At 39.9% G+C, this 18927-nt stretch overlaps 1 protein-coding gene across 2 annotated transcripts in view; it reads left to right on the top strand.

Annotated features, from left to right (window-relative positions):
• Positions 1 to 18927, top strand: part of LOC128659247 (zinc finger protein 184-like) — a 54443-nt gene that overhangs the window by 10482 nt on the left and 25034 nt on the right. For both annotated transcript variants that reach the window (XR_008402316.1, XM_053712924.1), the window contains exon 2: positions 8424 to 8523. The gene's annotated coding sequence lies outside the window, so the exon portion shown is untranslated. The remainder of the gene's footprint in view (positions 1 to 8423; positions 8524 to 18927) is intronic.

Raw genomic sequence — 18927 nt, 5'->3', positions numbered from 1 at the left:
CGATTTCCCCATAGGAAACAATGGGGCTGTTTGAGCTGAAAAAAAACCTAACACCTGCAAAAAAGCAGAGTTCAGCTCCTAACACAGCTACATTGTTTCCTATGGGGAAACACTTCCTAAGTCTGCACCTAACACCCTAACATGAACCCCCCGAGTCTAAACACCCCTAACCTTACACTTATTAACCCCTAATCTGCCACCCCCGCAATCGCTGACCCCTGCATATTATTATTAACCCCTAATCTGCCGCTCCGTACACCTCCGCAACCTACGTTATCCCTATGTACCCCTAATCTGCTGCCCCTAACACCGCCGACCCCTATATTATATTTATTAACCCCTAATATGCCGCCCCCAATGTCGCCGCTACCTACCTACACTTATTAACCCCTAATCTGCCGACCGGACTGCACCGCTACTATAATAAATGTATTAACCCCTAATCCGCCTCACTCCGCTTCAATAACCCTCTAATAAATAGTATTAACCCCTAATCTGCTCTCCCTAACATCGCCGACACCTAACTTCAAGTATTAACCCCTAATATGCCGACCGGAGCTCACCGCTACTCCTAATACATTTTTAAACCCCTAAAGCTAATTCTAACCCTAACCCTAACACCCCCCTAAATTAAATATAATTTTATTCTAACGAAATAAATTAACTCTTATTAAATAAATTATTCCTATTTAAATCTAAATACTTACCTGTAAAATAAACCCTAATATAGCTACAATATAAATAATAATTATATTGTAGCTATTTTAGGATTAATATTTATTTTACAGGCAACTTTGTAATTATTTAAACCAGGTACAATAGCTATTAAATAGTTAATAACTATTTAATAGTTACCTAGTTAAAATAATTACAAAATTACCTGTAAAATAAATCCTAACCTAAGTTACAATTAAACCTAACACTATACTATCAATAAATTAATTAAATACCTACAAATAAATACAATGAAATAAACTAACTAAAGTACAAAAAATAAAAAAGAACTAAGTTACAAAAAATAAAAAAAATATTTACAAACATTAGAAAAATATTACAACAATTTTAAACTAATTACACCTACTCTAAGCCCCCTAATAAAATAACAAAGCCCCCCAAAATAAAAAAAAATGCCCTACCCTATTCTAAAATTAAAATAGAAAAGCTCTTTTACCTTACCAGCCCTGAAAAGGGCCCTTTGCGGGGCATGCCCCAAAGAATTCAGCTCTTTTGCCTGTAAAAAAAAAACATACAATTTCCCCCCCCCAACATTACAACCCACCACCCACATACCCCTAATCTAACCCAAACCCCCTTAAATAAACCTAACACTAAGCCCCTGAAGATCTCCCCACCTTGTCTTCACCACACCGGGTCCCGATCTGTCCAGAAGAGCCTCCGAAATCTTCATCAAAGCCCAAGCGGGGGCTGAAGAGTGACGTCCATCCTCCGGCTGAAGTCTTGATCCAAGCGGGCGCTGAAGAAGTCCATCATCGGGATGAAGTCTTCTATGAAGCGGCATCTTCAATCTTCTTTCTTCCGGAGCCATCATCTTCCAGCCGACGCGGATCCATCCTCTTCTACCGACGCCTACTCGCCGAATGACGGTTCCTTTAAATGTCGTCATCCAAGATGGCGTCCCGTCGAATTCCGATTGGCTGATAGAATCCTATCAGCCAATCGGAATTAAGGTAGGAAAATTCTGATTGGCTGATGGAATCAGCCAATCAGATTCAAGTTCAATCAGATTGGCTGATCGGATCAGCCAATCAGATTGAGCTCGCATTCTATTGGCTGTTCCTATCAACCAATAGAATGCGAGCTCAATCTGATTGGCTGATCGGATCAGCCAATCGGATTGAACTTGAATCTGATTGGCTGATTCCATCAGCCAATCAGAATTTTCCTACCTTAATTCCGATTGGCTGATAGAATCCTATCAGCCAATCGGAATTCGACGGACGCCATCTGGGATGACGTCATTTAAAGGAACCGTCATTCGGCGAGTAGGCGTCGGTAGAAGAGGATGGATCCGCGTCGGCTGGAAGATGATGGCTCCGGAAGAAAGAAGATTCATAGAAGACTTCATCCCGATGATGGACTTCTTCAGCGCCCGCTTGGATCAAGACTTCAGCCCGATGATGGATTTCTTCAGCTGCCGCTTGGATCCAGACTTCAGCCGGAGGATGGACGTCACTCTTCAGCCCCCGCTTGGGCTTGGATGAAGATTTCGGAGGCTCTTCTGGATAGATCGGGACCCGGTGTGGTGAAGACAAGGTAGGGAGATCTTCAGGGGCTTAGTGTTAGGTTTATTTAAGGGGGGTTTGGGTTAGATTAGGGGTATGTGGGTGGTGGGTTGTAATGTTGGGGGGGGGGGTATTGTATGTTTGTTTTTTTTACAGGCAAAAGAGCTGAATTCTTTGGGGCATGCCCCGCAAAGGGCCCTTTTCAGGGCTGGTAAGGTAAAAGAGCTTTTCTATTTTAATTTTAGAATAGGGTAGGGCATTTTTTTTATTTTGGGGGCTTTGTTATTTTATTAGGGGGCTTAGAGTAGGTGTAATTAGTTTAAAATTGTTGTAATATTTTTCTAATGTTTGTAAATATTTTATTTTTTGTAACTTAGTTCTTTTTTATTTTTTGTACTTTAGTTAGTTTATTTAATTGTATTTATTTGTAGGTATTGTATTTAATTAATTTATTGATAGTGTAGTGTTAGGTTTAATTGTAACTTAGGTTAGGATTTATTTTACAGGTAATTTTGTAATTATTTTAACTAGGTAACTATTAAATAGTTATTAACTATTTAATAGCTATTGTACCTGGTTTAAATAATTACAAAGTTGCCTGTAAAATAAATATTAATCCTAAAATAGCTACAATATAATTATTATTTATATTGTAGCTATATTAGGGTTTATTTTACAGGTAAGTATTTAGCTTTAAATATGAATAATTTATTTAATAAGAGTTAATTTATTTTGTTAGAATAAAATTATATTTAACTTAGGGGGGTGTTAGGGTTAGGGTTAGAATTAGCTTTAGGGGTTAAAAAATTTATTAGAGTAGCGATGAGCTCCGGTCGGCAGATTAGGGGTTAATACTTGAAGTTAGGTGTCGGCGATGTTAGGGAGAGCAGATTAGGGGTTAATACTATTTATTATAGGGTTATTGAGGCGGGAGTGAGGCGGATTAGGGGTTAATACATTTATTATAGTAGCGGTGCTGTCCGGTCGGCAGATTAGGGGTTAATAAGTGTAGGTAGGTAGCGGTGACGTTGGGGGCGGCATATTAGGGGTTAATAAATATAATATAGGGGTTGGCGGTGTTAGGGGCAGCACATTAGGGGTTCATAGGGATAACGTAGGTGGCAGCGGTGTGCGGTCGGCAGATTAGGGGTTAAAATTTTTTAATAGAGTGGCGGCGATGTGGGGGGACCTCGGTTTAGGGGTACATAGGTAGTTTATGGGTGTTAGTGTACTTTAGAGCACAGTAGTTAAGAGCTTTATAAACCGGCGTTAGCCCAGAAAGCTCTTAACTCCTGACTTTTTTCTGCGGCTGGAGTTTTGTCGTTAGATTTCTAACGCTCACTTCAGCCAAGACTCTAAATACCGGCATTAGGAAGATCCCATTGAAAAGATAGGATACGCAAATGGCGTAGGGGGATCTGCGGTATGGAAAAGTCGCGGCTGCGAAGTGAGCGTTAGACCCTTTCCTGACTGACTCCAAATACCAGCGGGCGGTAAAAACCAGCGTTAGGAGCCTCTAACGCTGGTTTTGACGGCTACCGCCCAACTCTAAATCTAGGCCTTAGAGAGGAGAGCATCACTAACTAGTAAGGCGTGCCATGGAGGTAAGGTTAAATAAGTAAATGGCTACAGGACCATTTAGTATGAGTTATATCTGTAACCCTATCCAATATCCTATGCTCATTACAGATAATAGTCAAAGTATATAGAGAAGTAATATATAAAAAACACAATCTCCACAATTCTTCTCTCCATATATAGTTTTATGTTTATCATAACAGTTAGCAATTTTTAGGCGGAGTGAAACTCATAAACAATAGAAGAGGAAAGAAAATCCTAGACAACAGAACTTTTAGAGAAAGTCCATAGGCGGTTAAATGAGTGGCTACCCATAAACCCGATATCTGAAGAAGTTCATCCAGTGCCTATTTTAGTGACATATATGGTGGATAAATGTTCCTTGTCCTGTACAATATGGTCAGTTAAGAAAACAACCCGCGGTATCCACTTGTCGGATAAGCATATCCTTGGTAGTTTCTCAGGCATTAGCCTTAAAGGGAAAGTCTAGTCCAAAATAAACTTTCATGATTCAGATAGAGAATTTAATTTTAAACAATTTTCCAATTTACTTTTAAGACCAAGTTTGCTTTGTTCTCTTGGTATTCTTTGTTGAAAGCTAAACCTAGGAGGTTCATATGCTACTTTCTAAGCCATTGAAGGCCACCTCTTCTCTCAGGGCATTTTGACAGATTTTCACCACTAGAGGGTGTTAGTTCATTTGTGTCATATAGATAAAACTGTGCTCATGCATGTGGGGTTCCAGTGAGCCAGCTCTGATTGGCTAAAATGGATGTCTGTCAAAAGAACTGAAATAAGGGGGCAGTTTGCAGATGCTTAGATACAAGATAATCACATAGGTAAAAAGTGTATTTATATACACTAGGGAATGGGTAATAAAGGGATTATATGTCTTTTTTTAAACAATAAAAATTCTGGTGTAGACTGTCCCTTTTAAAGCCGTGTCATCATGTGAGTCTCAGAAGTCTGAGAGCATTGCAACAGTTCCCCAGAGATAAACCCTGAACCGCTGCCTCTCTCTGTCGTTCCCAAGCAACATGTGGCCTGCTTTTGTACGGCTCTGCTAGATGTTGCTACACTATGAGCTCCGCTGATAGCCACATCTTTTGGGGTTTTATGTGATATATTGTTGGCTCTGTCCTCTGGGTTAACTGTTCCCCCCTCGTATGGGATTAAATCAGCATTATGTGGCAGGTTACTTACAGGGTTTAAATCCTCCGCTGGGTTATCCGATGCAGTATTAGATAGAGTTGTAGCTTTGTATCATTCCAAGACAACGCTTCCAGCTGCGTACACAACTGTACATAATGTGAATGCAGCAGACGTTGCACTTCAGTCAGCACAGAATGGATAGCAGTTGCCATCCCGTTGATTCACAGTCTATTTGTTTTTTACTCTGGCTCTAGGTTTGCCGAGTAGAAAGAAAGACTTGTGTCTGAAAAAAATGGCTGCGTTTGATTTCTGCACGACCCAAATATCTCAGTTATGGCTGTTATTGTAGGCTTTTGGAGGTCTTTTCGGAGGTTACAGGGTGTTGTCTCAAACTTCACAAAGCTACTGGGTAGCATCATAAGCAATATAGTAGTGTAAAGCTATTGTTCATAGTGGTTCAGTACCGGAGCTGATATTCCATGTGACCGATCGCATTGCCCGGCTGACTCCTCCCCTCCATACAGCTTTTTTTTTTTAAGAAAAGTGTCTTTTTGCTTATTTTTAAATACTCCTAACCAAGCCCCAAAGTTTTAGGAGAACACTGATGTATACCTAATGCAGAGGAAGGGGGTCTGCTATTTCCCACTTGCAGTGGGTGTTCCAGCTGCCTTTTCAACAGAGCTAAACTGGGAGTTTAAAAGTAAGTTTTTGTTTTTGTTTTTTTTTTAAACGCTTTTATGCTGGATGTTTATATCAGTATCTGTGCATATTATTTTTTATAGTAGTGTCTATTACATGCAGTTAAATGAAAATTGGTGTATACTGCCCCTTTAAAGGGACATACAAATCAAAATTGAAACAATTTAAGAATTTTTTTCGTCACTCTGCGACTTTGGGTCAAATATATAATTCTTTAGAAGGACCAGGTTTGCATGTAAAGAGCCTTTCCACCCCAGATTGCATCAAGTGGACACAACTTACTTCCCCATATTTATCTGCTCTTGTAATGCCACCCCCTTCTGTTGTGCAACCAATCACATGGAAGCAGGGCATGTCAATCATACTGGTGTAGCTTTAAAGGGATAGTCTAGTCAAATTTAAACTTTTATGGGGGTGGAGCTAGCCGGCACCACAGATGGTCGCAGGTTTCTAGAGCTCCGAAGTGAGGTTGGCTATTTTTCAGCCTAGAGGACACAGGAATGTTATTTAAGGGGCGACACTGCCTGCATTTGTCCTTCGGACACCAAGGGACTTCCCCAATCCTGAGCATTTAGCGATCTTGAGCAGTGGAGGTCCGCCATACTTTTTGTTGACGCAGCTATCAGATTCACATGGCACACTGGCCAAACACTTTACAGTACTCTAATGGGCCCCCGCTGCTAACCGGGCTGTACATTACTGCAGGCTCAGCTCCTCTGACATCAGAGCACCGCAACAGAAATGGGAACTGCGCAAGGACTCAGCACTAGGCCGCCACCTCTCCCATCTTAACTGTGAGTGCTACATACATGGGGCGCAACATCACTGGCCCAGCATAAGGGCATATGACACGCAGTGACACTGTTATCACTTGAGATGAACGTTACCACAAAAATTGTTTCAGGGGGGAATGGATTGTGAACCCTAATGCTTACCAGAACGTATACACATTAACACTGTAGAATGAAGGCCTCTCGTTAAAAACGGCACATCATGTTCTTCTAACAGGGAGCACTCACCCATGCTATTGTATACTGCCTGTAAGCTGCAGTGGTATTTTATCTGATAACAGGCCATTTACCAACTCCAATACTAGTTGATTCAGAGCATTCTAGCTGAGATCCTGGCCTTGCCTGTATAGCCAGTTAACATAGGCTGTGTCTTGCAACTACATATAGTAAGATATAGTCACCTCAGACGTAGCACAACAATCTCATGGCATCTAAGATCTGGAAAAACCTGCAAGGGTCCTGCCTCAGCTACCTCCAAGGTACACTCTTTCTTTAAAGCAATGGATAATGCCACTGCAGACACATCAACTTCACCTGTTAAAACTCCCCCTATACCTTCCGATGTTAAAACAACGACTGAGGGGGAAACTATACTCACTAAAGCTGACATTCAAGCCCTTCCGTCAAAAGAGGACTTTGCCAATTTTATTACTCAGGTGAGCTCAATGATCAAATCTAGCCTATAAAAGGAGATCAGCGAAATTTGCAATAGAATAATGCAACTAGAGGAAGATGCGGAGCAGACAGACAGACTCTTGGACCAACAATCCCGCCAAACCTCCCACATTGCCACACTTATCCAACAACTTTAAGATCAGGTCAAGGACCTGGACAATAAGGGGAGGCAACAAGGTATCAGAATCCGTGGTGTAACAAAATCTATTAAACCCGCTGAGCTGTTGCCTTTCCTCTAAAAATTGTTTACAAGCTAATGGGAAATGAAGACTCAGTTGAATACCCGCTAGACAGGTACCACCGGGCCCTACGTCCACCTCCTAAGGATTCTGTTTCCCCACGGGACATCATTCTTAAGTTCACAAGCTTTAAGGACAAAGAGAATATTCTGTTGCCGACTAGGAAACAATCTCCCATCACATTTGAGAGCTGCTCCCGGCAATTCTATGCTGACCTTAGCCAATTGACCTTGTCCAAGAGTCGAGAGGCCAGATTCCTGACGCTGCACCTCAGGGACCTTAATATACCATACTGCTGGGGATTCCCCTTCTGCCTGAAGGTAGTCAAAGATAACCTCACAGTGTTGTACAGATTGCCGGAAGATCTGGATACCTTTTTGTTCCCAGCTGGGGATACAGCCTCCTGGGCTACCTCCTTACCACAACTTGCATCAGGTGCTGAAACCACAGCATCAAGAATGGATTTGTTCTACCCGCAACAGACAAAACAAGGCCCCAGCAAAAAGTCTACTCCCAAAACCACAGGAGGGTCATGAACAGACCACTTGAAAAGGAACTATTCCCTACCTTAATACTACTGCCTAAAACTCATAATGTGCCTTATGCCACAAACTTAATGTAACCTAGACGCAGCTAAGTATAATGATGAGATATTGTTTTGTAATGCTAAACCAGTGTGTAAAATTCATGGGTTTTTGCAATTGGTTCTCCCTGTTTATGTTTTAGTTTTTACAACGAGTTAAAAAATATAAAAGTTAGATCAACATGTCAAGAATATTCACTTGAAGTTTATGGTATTTCATTTAAACTAAAGAGGAGGATCTCTGAATAGGCCCCCAAATAGACAGACATGCTTACTTTAAATTAAGAAACGCATTCTTCCTACTAAGATGCGTCTTCAGCCGACCTGCTACCAAAAGTCGTAGCAGTCACTTTTACCCCTCTTTGCCTTACTCCTAGGAGTAACTAATGGTTACTGTTCCAATTTTTGTTGTTTATACTGTTTTAAATGTTGAAGTATTTACATATGTGTTTTACCATTCCAGATATGTTCCTCCTTTTTGTTCCTTTTCATCTGCCTTTCCCTTTCTTCTCCTCCCTCGGTCTGATTGGGACCTCACTAGCTGCGCAGGAAGTGACTGCCAGGTAAGCCAGATATCTTGTATACCATCTTACCGACTTATGTACATTGACATTACAGGCTCTTGCCCTTAATCCTGCAACCACCTCATTCAGCTTGACAGGTGCCCCCTCACTCTTCACCTATGGACCTAAATACAATTGTCCTAGTCACACAGAATGCTAAGGGCCTGAACTTTCCAACCAAACGATCAGTTGCCCTAGCGTGGTTTAGGAAATCGAAAGCCGACATAATTTTTGTGCAGGAGACCCACTTCCCTAAAGAATGCCCACCTAAATTTTCCAATAGAGACTTCCCAGTTGGTTATTTTGCCTCCAATGTCGGAAAGGACTGGGGTGTTGGGATTCTATTTCATAGGAATGTGCCCTTCCAGTTACACACTGCTGAGGCAGATCCCGGGGGTAGATGGCTCATATTACCAGGTCTCCTTCATAATCGGCCGATTACATTGTCCAATACCAAGCAAGTCAAATTCCTTCACAACATTATGCGCCAAATACTGCAAATTCAGAAAGGCCCCTTGGTACTCGCAGGGGACTTTAATATAGCGTTTGAACCTACTATAGACTGTTCCACAGGCCGCTGCAGCACTTCCCCTATGACTCTATTAGACATGACTTCCCACATCCACCGCCTCGCACTGCTTGATACATGGAGAGTAAAGCACCCAGGTTAACAGAGCTATACCTTTTTATTCCAACCCTCACAAAAACTACTCCCGCATAGATTATATCTTTACGGATGAGCTCATATACAACCTAATTAGGGATGCGGATATCGAATCAACTAGTTGGTCAGACCAGGCGATGGTTTCGGTTAGGCTAAATTGAACGGAGGCACCCCTGTCCCAATTCATTTGGAGGCTGGACGAATCTCTGCTTAACAATCATACACTCACCAAACGATTGGCAGAATCCTTAGAGGAATACTTTAATCTTAATAACACAGCTGGCATCTCCCCACACACCCTATGGGAGGCTCACAAAACTGTGCTCCGTGGGGAGTTAATCAAACACAAAGCCTTGCGTACTAAACAGTATAGGGCACAGTATACAGCCATTTTGCAGACCATCCGTACATTGGAAAACCTACACCAGACAACTCCGCTAGATAACTTTTTGACTACTCAACTGACACAGGGTAGGTATGAGCTTAACCAGCTGTTATACACGGATCCTCAAAATAAAGCACTCTATTTAAAAAAGCTATACCTGGCCAAATCGAATAAAATAGGCCCATCCCTGGCTAGAACCCTTAAGGAACGTAAGTTCGGCACATATATCCATAAATTAACCGATGCAGCGGGAAACCACATAGTAGGTAGGTCCCTAATTGTGGACCCATTTGTGTTAAATCAACAGTAACACAGAAAGAATATAAAATTAGGGATTTAATAAAATGCTCTGATAAGAATGTAGTTTATCTAATAGAATGTCCGTGTAAGAAACAATATTTTGGTGAGACCTCACGTATGTTGAGGGATAGAATTAGGGAACACCTTCTTAATATTGAAAATGGAGTTTAAGGACATCTGCTCTCCAAGCACTTTAAGGAAATGCATAATCAAAAGGGATTAAAATATTGGGGTCTAAGGAAGATTACACAGGACTGGAGAGGGGGTGATCTAAATTAAAGGTTGCTTAAAACAGAAGCTGAATTGAATTTTAACTTTAAGACCCTGGTCCCCCTAGGATTAAATGCAGAATTGGATCTGAATCCCTTTATATAAATTATATCATTAAATTATTTTTAAATAAAATTGTGGAGATTAATTAATTTTTTAAGTTGATTTTTTGAGAGATTTTTAATAAAAAAAAATTTAATGAAATTTTTTTTTAATTAAATAAATATTTTTCTTTTTAATTTTCAAAATTCATTAATGCCATTTGCATCTGATAGTATTTTTACTAGAAGGGCACAGTTTTTATATATTTATATTATATATATTTTTTTTATATATTTGTGTGTGTATATGTGTGTATATATGTGTGTGTGTGTGTATATATATATATATATATTTATATATATATATATATATATATATATATATATATATATATATATATATATATATATATATATATAATGTGTAGTAACTACTACATCATATAAACTATGGATTTATAAAAAGGAGTTTGCTTGCACAAAAAACTTTTGAAGTCTGGATTAAAGAAATCTGTCTGGGAAGTTCACAGGCTCATCTTGATAAAAGCTTTCGGGCTGAAACACGTAGATGAGCATACCTGTGAAAGCTGGCCAGCTATTTACAGATACTGTTTGAACTTGGATTTGGAAATTGCTATTGGAGTGGCGACTACAGAAGGAGCATTCTTTGTTTGTAAAGACGCAGCCTGGAGTGCTTTGGATGTCTATACATCAGTGTCGTGCCAAGTAAAGTTTGTATCGACACCTATTGATCTGAGTGGAGCCCTGTTTTGAAAATTTGAACACCGGTAATCTGACCTATCGATTGGTGGATCAGCGTAACACGTGAACGTGACATGCCACAACACTGGTAACGGCTAGCTGAAAGCTGAACCTTTGCGAGGAGAGAAAGCAAAGCACGGTCAGAGAAAGGTATTTAAACTTCTACATTTCGTATTCTGGTGAGTTATCCTTCTTGGGCTTTGATGTACTGAATACTGAAACACTTGTGCCACTAAGACGCCACTTTATAAATACTTCAAAGTGAACTATATGATACTTTGGATTAACTTATGATCCAAAATATGCAGATTATAAGGATTCCATCTGTTTGATACTTTGCGGGTGTAGAGATAATTTCAAGTATATATCACTCCTAAAATCTGGGGATGTTAAGATATATATATATATATATATATATATATATATTTCTTTTTGAATATCCGAGCAAGTCTTTATTAGCAGTAACATCAATTCTATGAGATTATATCTATTAAGTACTAGTTTTTATATTATAATATGTATATGAATGTTTATGTATTGTTATAAGGTGCACCTTATTTTATCTATGAGTACCATTTTGGTTTTAGTAAGTTGTCATTAAATATATACTTTTAAAATTATTAATCGTATTGTATTTACATTTCTAAATTAATTTTTAAATAGGACTATTGTGATACAGGGTTATATATTTTTATATTTATATTTACTAGTGGTAGAGCTTTTCTAGCACACTCTTATCCTTTTGTTGTTTTTTATTATTTTATAGTTTGATTTTTGGGAAATATCCCTCTTAAAGAGTTGCTTTAACTACCTTTGGGTATTCCCCTTGTTAAACAATTCTATAGCAAACTTTATAATTTACCGGAGCCGCCCTTTGCATCTATCCCTACAGCGACTAAACAATATATTTCAGACGCCAAACTTCCCAGCGGATCAAAGAACTTGATGACCCTATTACGTCTCGGGAGGTGCTCACAGCCATTAACTCCTTACCCTCACATAAGAGCCCCGGCCCTGATGGCTTTTCCAATCTGTACTACAAACGGTTTAAGAACCAGTTGATCCCATACCTCACATCAATGTTCCAATCCATAGATAACCACGCATCTTGGTCTAAGTGCATATTGGAAGCGCACATCTCAGTTATACCTAAAGCTGATAAAGACCCGACCAAAGTAGAAAATTATAGGCCAATGTCTCTACTTAATACCGATCTCAAACTGTATGCCAAAATTCTTGACACATGCCTTAACATGATACTCCCCCAAATTATTCATGTCGACCAAACGGGCTTCATCCCGAAAAGAGAAGAACGTGACAACACTATTAGAGTTATACAATTGGTCGAACAGTCCAGCCGGTTAGACATACCCCACTATTTTTATCTCCACTGACGCTGAAAAAGCGTTCGGCTGGACTGGAACTTCCTAAGACCTGCCTTGTGGCCTTTGACTTAGGGCCCAAAATTATTCAAAGGATACTTAGCCTTTATACACAAACCACAGCAAGGGTCCAGTCAAACGGATCGCTGTCTGATAGCTTTGGAATTTGGAACGGTACGAGACAGGGGTGTCCCCTCTGCTCTTTGCTATCTCAATGGAAGGGTTGGCCTCGCACATTAGGAATAATACCAAAATTTCTGGTCTCCGATTAGGTCCTTATACGTACAAACTTACCCTGTATGCAGACAATGTGTTGGCCTTACTCACTTTCCCGTCCGAATATATGGATGTAGCCTGAGCGCCTCAACTAGAAGTGGGCTAGGATGTGAATAGGTTGTGCACATGTATTTATTAATGACAATAAATGTTGACAGTTAAAACGGTTAAAACAATAATTAAAACTAAAGTTTAAAACAATAAATAATATGCAATATGCAAAGGTACCTATGTGAAATATTCAAATAGTACATTATCATGGATCCATGTTTATCAACATACAAAAAGACTGGTAAGATGTGACAGTAGACAATCTTGATAATAATATGCGAATAAAAGCTATATATACATATATATATGGAAAAAGTACCACTAAAGAAAGTACCACTAAAGCAGTACTACACCACCTTGGTACACAAATAGGACACTAAGCGCCCAGCGGGGTCTTGGCCGTGGTGTAGTGAGTCATAAATTGTTCCTATCAGTTGAGTGTAATTTGTAATCCCATGTTCAGTGAAAATATGATGTAGAATATTATGCAATATAAGTTTAAGTGATGAAAGTTAGTGAATGAAAAATTATTCTCAAGGTTCAGTTGGGTGTTGCGAGATTAGTGCTGCAGGGTTAGTGCTGTGACCACAGGTGGAAATCCAGAGATTAAAGTGGATGTTCTGCTCCTAGCTGGATTTATCTGTGAAAGATAATCAATATAGTGTAGTATGCTCAAAGTAGATATAGATGTAGAAATGAGGCTTACCAGATGCTTGGTCAATGCGTTTCGGCCTCTCACAGGCCTTTTCAAGACTTTTTCACTTTCACGTCCAAATCCTTGCTGCACCTCTTAGGGGAATTTGAAAGATTTAGTAACCACTCTAATTTTTTAATAAATGCTCAAAAATCTGAAATTCTCAATATTAACTTGAAGAGGGAGAACTTTGCCCATACAAATTACTTCATGACAAAATCAAATACCTGGGCATCTATCTTTCCCTCTCTAGTAACAAGTTATTTAAGTACAATTACCTGCCCATCCTTCATAGAATTAAGAAAGTCTTTGATACTTGGCAACAAAAGCCTCTTACTTGGTGGGGTAGGATACAGTCAGTTAAGATGACTACTCTCCCTCAAATACTGTACATTCTTCAAGCTGTCCCAATTCACCTCTCAATGACCTATTTGAACCAAGTACAATCTTTAATCAATTCATTTATATGGCGTAATATTAAGCCGCACATTAACAAGAAAGTGCATATGAAGCCACTAGGCAGGGGGATTGATATCTCAGTTCTATATAGCTATGGCATGAAGGCAACTATACCAAGGCTTGGGCTTCAATGAATTCCTTTTTTGCTAAACTCACTCACGATCGGTCCACTGTGTTGGATTAAACACACATGTAGACCCATGCTGGCTTGGACATCACCAATATACACCCATTTTTTCCATACATGGGACAATGTTCGTACCAAGATTAAAGGGATCTCCTCATCCATTTCCCCAATGACACCCGTCCCCCTCAATGCAGAATTTACTAAGGGAATTATATCAGATTAACCCTGCCTTAATGATATCGGTTCACCATACCGTTTACTTGCCTGACGCAGGACGGGACACTAAAACCGAAATCAGTTATTGGATGTTGCCGGAGGTGTTTGCTCTAAGTGGCTCAAATATGCTCAGCTGACACATTTAATTGGGACATCACCCCATAAGCAAGATTTATTGAGAGATCTAACAAACTTTGAGCATTTGTACCACAGGGGAGTAGTTCCTTGGGGGTCATTATCACTCGCAAAAAAAATATTAGACGAATCCCTCACCCTAACACTCTCCTCCTATGACTCACATTGGCAAACAGACCTGAGCCTCCTTATCTCTAAAGAGCAATGGCAAAATATATTTTATAATTCCACAAAGTCATCTTCTTCCCCTAGAATTCTTGAATTGAATCATAAGATATTGTTATGGTGGTACCTTACCCCCGATAGAATCAAACGTATATACCCCAATGCTAACGCGTCCTGCTGGAGAGGATGTGTGTCTCCTGGCACAATGGCCCATATATGGTGGCACTGCCCAAAACTACATCCCTTTTGGGAAGATATTTCCAAACGCATAAAAATTGTTCTGGGCTACCAATTCACACTGCTTCCTATCACCGCACTGACGCACTCCTCATCTTTAAACCAGGTAAAATGTGCAAAATTAAATGGAAAATGTTACAATACAGCCTCAACAGTGCGAGACTACTTATTGCACATAAACGGAAGACTTCTTCTATCCCCACCCTGCAGGAATGGTTGCACAACACTTCTGAACTCCTTGAAGTGGAGGAATATTCCCATTTTAAAAATGGTAGTCTGACATTCTTTCACGTCATTCAGTTCTACTGGGAGACTCTACACCACTCTCCACTCTCTAGATAAGAGTGAGAGACTTCCCCCTTTCTTTTTCCTACTCTTGCTCCTTGACTCTCTTTTTCAGAAGGAAGTTAATGTGAACGGAATGGTTCTTTGTTTACTGTTTATATTGTACAATACAATTGCCTACAACTTATAGATACAAGCTTTTGTTCTATTGTAAGAGAAGATGTCTATGTTGATTATGTATTAACCATTGAGATGTGAGCTCATTCCATTCTGCCTGCACCCTGTGATTGCGGCTCCATATGGACAAATAGCTATATATAATATGAGTAAAAGAGGCTATGCTGAACTCTAATGTTGGTAACACCTACTTGAGGCCTTTTTGTCTTCTCTCCTTTTACTAACTCACTCAGACTGATAGGACCTATTATATGACTTCTGAAGATTGTACAAATTTTTATTTATTTTTTGCACTTGGATGATATCCGGCATATTGTATTATAACGGTTTTTCAATTAAAAAAAAAAAAAAACTTTCATGATTCAGATAGAGCATGCAATTGCAATCAACTTTCTAGTCCTATTATCACTTTTTATTCGTTCTTTTTGTATCTTTATTTGAAAAGGCAAGAATGTAAGCTTAGGAGTCAGCCCATTTTTGGTTCGACACCTGTGTAGCATTTTCTGATTGGTGGCTACATTTAGACAACAATCAGCAAGCACTACCCAGGTGTCACAATGTGATTAAGACAAGCTGCTTTATGTATTATTTGTGCCAGTTCTACTAACCCCAAAGTTATTTAAACCGTATTAGGGCTTGCCAAACTGACTTAATATAACCAAAGAGAAAATAAGCTTAGCAAGGAACTGGCTAAATCCTTGATAAAACTATTTCTTTGGATACTCTCCTCTGGTTTTAAAGATGACTTTTCACACAGATAAATGACAACGTCCACTTAAGCTGTTCAGTAAACATTGAATAATAACGGATAGTTTTTAAATTCAGGAAAATAGTAATAGATTAATGTTACCTTTGATGCTGTGAAGTTAGGCGAAACACTGAGAAATATGAACAGCGTTACCTGCTGCTGACTGGGAACAGAAGTGACAGATCAGCTGACAGCTGAAGCGTTATTGACTGCTGACAGGGAGCTAAGGCCTGTTAAAGAAGCTGCAGTGATGAGCGAAGCGTCCTCCGCTATTTAGCGTTAACATCTGCTGACAGGGAGCTGGTTTCTGTGTGAAGCTGCAGAGGAGAGCGGAGCGTCTACAGTTGATGACATCACGACCAGGGCGATATTCTCCTGTCGCTGCACGCTGTGATACCGATGTAGTCGTAAGAGAGAGAGCAGGTGAGGAAGAGCTGAGATCTGAAAGGTTCGTTTGGAAACTCTGAAGTTGAAAGTCTAAGGAACTTCAATAATCCAGCAAGGTAGGGAGGAGCCTTTTATAGGGGGGAAAGATTTAAAGGGACAGGCGAAATCCTCACACCAGGTGCTGAACTAAAAAAATAGGTTGGCTCCTAAGCTTACATTCTTGCTGTTTCAAATAAAGATACCAAGAGAACGAAGGAAATTTGATAATAGGAATAAATTAGAAAGTTCCTTAAAATGACTGCTCTATCTAAATCATGAAAGTGTAATTTTGACTAGACTGTCCCTCTAAACCTCTGAGGTGGCAGAGATGTTAGGAAGCAGCAGAACATAGACTAAGATTACAAGTTGTGCGGTATAGCCGTTGTGTACACACCGCGTGAAATGGGGCCGTACCGCTCTATCCATACCGCCGGCATTATAAGTCACCATAAAACTTTCTTTTGTTGTGCAATAAGCCGACTTGCCATGTTCCTGCACTTATTCCCCCATAGAGATCAATGGAGAAAAAAATGTAGGAAAAAAACCTGCGATTTGCGAAATTGCTACTGCATTTTCTCATTCCCAATTGAAGTCTATGGAGAAAAGAAAGTTTTACAAAAATTTAACACCCTAACATAAACCCCTCATCTTATAACCCCTAAACCGCCGTCCCCCCACTCGCCATTACTGAAGTACGGAGATGCATCTTCTTCCAGGTGGGGAAAAATCTTCATCTGGGCGGATCCATCTGCTTCCAACGTGGGACTATCTTCTATCTTCTATCTTCTTGCTGGAGGTGCGGAACGGTGGCCCTTGACGGCAGTGGTCATCAGCGATGTGGAGGGTCCTCTTCATGCGATCGTCTGCCGCACACTGAAGATTGAATGCAAGGTACCCCTTTTATATTGGGGTACCCTCACATTCCTATTTGCTTAAACACTCAAATCAGCCAATAGGATGAGAGATGCTTACATTCTATTGGCTGATTAGACTTTGTTCAGGACCCTCCACGTCACTGATGACCACCGCTCCAGATCTGCGCCTCAGAAGTCCGCTCCACACCTCCGGCAAGAAGATGTCCACAATGGATCCGCCCGGATGAAGACTTTTTGCCGCCTGGAAGAAGATGGATCGCCGTACTTCAGTAATGGTATCTATTTTGGGGTTAGTGTTAGTTTTTTTTTGTTTGTTTGTTTTAAGATTAGGGCTTTTTTTATTTTTATGAGCAGTAAAAGAACTGATTGCAAAGGGGGTAACATTTTATTTTTAGTTAGGTGCTTTTTATTTTGGGGGTGGGTTGTAATTTTGTGGGGGGTGGGTCAGTGGGGGGGGTTATAATTTTCAGGGGACTTTGTACTTTTTTTTTTTTTTTTTAAAGAGCTGATATCTTTAGGGCAATGCCCTTTTAAGAGGGTATTGGTAGTTTATTGTTAGATTGGGGGGGTGTTATTTTGGGGTGGCTTTTTTTGTTTTAAAGGGGGTATTCGATTAGGAATAACTTCCTTTTTTTTTGTAATCTTAGCTATTTCTTGTTTCTGGTAATGTTAGTAGTTTTTTTTTTTTTTTAAAGTAATGTTAGGGATTTTTTTTTTTTTCTGTAATGTTATTTTTTTTTTGTAGTTTTTAAGCTCTTTTTTTTTTTTTTTTTTTTTTTTTTTTTTTACAGGTACGTTTTTATTTATTTTAAGGTAGTTAGTATATTGTAACTTTAATTTAAAGTTAGGGGGTGTTACGTTTAGGGGTTAATAGGTTTATTTATTTGCAATGCTGGGGCGGTTTAGGGGTTAGGGGTTTTATGGGTTTTGCGAAACTTTTTTTGTTTTGCAAAATCCATAACTACAGGTCTTTGAATACGGAATGGATAATTGCGGTATAGGTCATAACGATTGCGGTGCTGTCTGTCCTGGACCTCTCTCTGTAGCGATCTCGCTAAAACTAGCAAGATTCCGCTATTTCTGCATGCCCCACGAAAAAAATAGACCTGGGCCTCTCTCTGCAGCGATCTCGCTAAAACTAGCGAGATTGCGCTATTTCTGCACACCCCACGAAAAATATAGACGAGTAGAGGTCTGTGGCCCTCTCTGCAGCTGTGGTGCCGATCGTTGGTGGGTGGGTGAGAGTTCAAGGAGGGAGGCGGATGGGCGGCCTTTTGCTGGAAGGGGGCAGGAGGTGGGCGGTACCGCTACAGCTATGGAAAAAAAACACAGAGCGGCAGGGAGGGGGAAGGAGGGAGTGGGGAGGAGGGAGAGGGGAATCATATTGAGGGTGGGAAATCGATCTAGGAGGGGGGTAGGGTATTGAGAGGGGGCAGCTACACTACAGAAAAAAAATAGTTTTTTTTTTTTTTTTTTTAAATTAGCATAATTTGCAGCAAACTGGGTACTGGCAGACAAAATTTCAGGTTGTAAGCTACTAGCCAGGCCAAAATGTTACTCACCACTTTTGATCCTACCCACTGCTCCACACCCTCCCTTTGCAAATGTTTTGCCATTGTAAAAACACATTGTGCAGTCATTTTTTATTTTATACCATAACAAATTAAATAATGCTACATACAGCAATAGATTACAAAGAGTGGAACATTTGAGCTATGTATATGTATGT

This window comes from Bombina bombina, chromosome 5 (assembly GCF_027579735.1).
Source record: "Bombina bombina isolate aBomBom1 chromosome 5, aBomBom1.pri, whole genome shotgun sequence".
NCBI classification, from domain to species: domain Eukaryota; kingdom Metazoa; phylum Chordata; class Amphibia; order Anura; family Bombinatoridae; genus Bombina; species Bombina bombina.
This window is presented reverse-complemented; position numbering and strand designations above follow the sequence as displayed.